General features: G+C 32.8%; 1 long non-coding RNA gene across 1 annotated transcript; it reads right to left on the bottom strand.

Annotated features, from left to right (window-relative positions):
- Positions 1 to 1127: 1127 nt before the first annotated feature.
- LOC111715196 (uncharacterized) lies at positions 1128 to 2567 on the bottom strand. The gene is made up of 3 exons (XR_002768182.1): positions 2485 to 2567; positions 2283 to 2344; positions 1128 to 1355 (listed from the first exon to the last, which is right to left on the bottom strand). It is a non-coding gene; the product is annotated as an uncharacterized LOC111715196 (long non-coding RNA).
- Positions 2568 to 2587: the final 20 nt, after the last annotated feature.

The following is a 2587-nucleotide window of genomic DNA, read 5'->3' on the forward strand; positions in this document are numbered from 1 at the left end:
AATACTTGCAAAACGAATAAACATATACTGACATAAATTAGTTACTATTCCGCGAGAAATCTTGCGTCTGCACAGTCGGTCTGTAAACAGTTCCTAAACTAGTTCTTTTACAATACATTCCGTACAGATCTTCAGGGGGAACTCAGAAATACACAGGGGCAACAAACAGACTTTCTATACGCAGCATGGCTCGCGTAACAACGTCTTTAACAATTTTCTCTTTATAGACGCAACAGATAGAAGTAAGATTAGTGGTGATCAAAAACGCTTTTTTATCGCATTAAGCCTATACCACCTTTCATTTTTCGCGAACACTCCCTTTGAGCCTTGGAAGTTTTAGATAATTTTTTTAGACAATAGGCTTATCTAATTTTATTCAATCAACAATTTTCATCTTGTCTTAATAATTATTGTAAATAAAACTTACAACGTTACGACTCTTTGAGTCATTGTTTCTAATAGATGTATTGTAGAGATGGGTGCCTTCTACTTGTTTTATCTTGTTCATTCATTGTTTGTAAATTCATCCTTTGTATTATCGTTCGTCTATTTTGTTCGTTTTCTCATTTAACAATCGCTCAGTAAAATTGTTTGTTTAGTAAATTCGTTCATTCAAAGAAATTGTTCATTCAGTAAGAAAAAACAATTATTTCTTAAAAAGCTTTTTTTCAAATTCCTTCGTTTAGTAAAAAGAACTATTGTTTAAAAAGTTCGAAAAAACAGTTTTGGAAAATTCATTTGTTCATTCATTCATGTGTAAAAAAACTATTTTTACTTCAAAACGGTCAAGTTTTTTTTCGTAAGTTTTTTAGAAAACGATAGTTTTTGTTTATCTGAACATTCCAAGTCGTTTATCCAATGTTCTGAATGGCTCCAAGGTTAACGAAAAGTTTCTTTCATGCTCAAAAATTGCATTCGTTCACACTCACAGAAACGATACCCATTTCTACTGGCTAGATTGACCCTACCCCCTACTCCCAGTCCCTCTCACGTCTTAGGTACATATCTTGCCTTGTTTCCGTCAAACAAATCAATATTTCAACCAATTTTTTAATATTTAATCTTATGTAAAACTCTGGACAAAATATAACCAAAAAAGGCTCAAAAGAAAGAAAATCTGTCAAAAAAAACATTCATTTATTTATTCTATATTATTCATTTAATTATGTGCACTATTGTGGAGTCAAAATATTTAAACTGGTTTAGTATAATCATTCTCAAAAATGTCTTCATCAAAATCCGCCAAGTTACTTTCGTCGTCTTCGCCCAAAAATGAGTCGGAATGGTTTGGTTTGGTTTGTGGCCTGGGTGTATAAAGGGTTCCATCCATAGAATATGACTTCTTCATCAACAATCTAAAACAAAATCTACTAGTTTTGTTAGTCCTCATAAAGGAACTAAGTTTTTGCCACAAACTCTAATTTTATAATTCCTTTATCTTTGCAATCTGTAAATCATTAATATTTTAAATTTTTGACCCAACAGAATTCAATGTTTCCAATATTTAAGGTTTACGACAATAGAATGCAAAATATAGGGATTAGAAAATCAGTGTTTAAAGCAAATATTCAATTCTTTTTGACAATTATATTTTTGTTACCCTAAATTAACTTTTTGATAGATAAAAATGCCACGACTACTTATATGCTTTTTATACCTAGAAAACGTAATTTTTATCCGTAGCACTTTTTTACTTTATGTAAACATCTCCAAACAGGTATATTTAATCATATGTCAAAATGGTAGATATATAAAAAATTAGGCTTTCAAATTAACTGTAAAACCGCTTAAAGCTAACAAACGTTCATTATTGAGTCTTTATATACTTTCAATCTATCTGGAGTTGACCCTCTGCTTTATACTTTCTACCTGGCTGGAGTTGACCCTCTGCTATATACTTTCNCTCTGCTATAAACTTTCTACCTGGCTGGTGTTGAGCCTCTGCTATATACTTTCTACCTGGCTGGTGTTGACCCTCTGCTGTATATTTTTACCTGGCTGGAGTTGACCCTCTACTATATACTTTCTACCTGGATGGAGTTGACCCTCTGCTATATACTTTCTCCCTGTCTGGAGTAGAGCCTCTGCTATATACTTTCTAACTAGCTGGAGTGGAGCCTCTGCTATATACTTTCTACCTAGCTGGAGTTGGGCCTCTGCTATATACTTTATACCTGTCTGGAGTTGACCCTCTGCTATAAATTTTATACCTGTCTGGAGTTAAGCCTCTGCTAAACACTTTCTACCTGGCTGGAGATGACCCTCTGCTATATACTTTATACCTGGCTGGAGTTGACCCTCTGCTATAGCCCAGTTTTTTAGCCAAGGCAGCGCTTCGGACACTCTTAAAGTAATCTGAGTTTTATTTATTTATCACATAATATTTTTGATTTTAATTTTTTTAAATTTGTAAAAAGTACATTAGAACAATTTATCTTTTATTTGAATGTAATTTATTAAAAAAATGTTTAATATTTTACTAACCTGTATATCTGACGAGGGCTGACTGGCCTGTTCTACTTGCCCAGTCTCCTCACTTGTTCAGGGTTTGATTTTTTTGTTTAAAAAAATATATATATTTATCCCC

This window comes from Eurytemora carolleeae, unplaced genomic scaffold (assembly GCF_000591075.1).
Source record: "Eurytemora carolleeae unplaced genomic scaffold, Eaff_2.0 scaffold1722, whole genome shotgun sequence".
NCBI lineage: Eukaryota > Metazoa > Arthropoda > Copepoda > Calanoida > Temoridae > Eurytemora > Eurytemora carolleeae.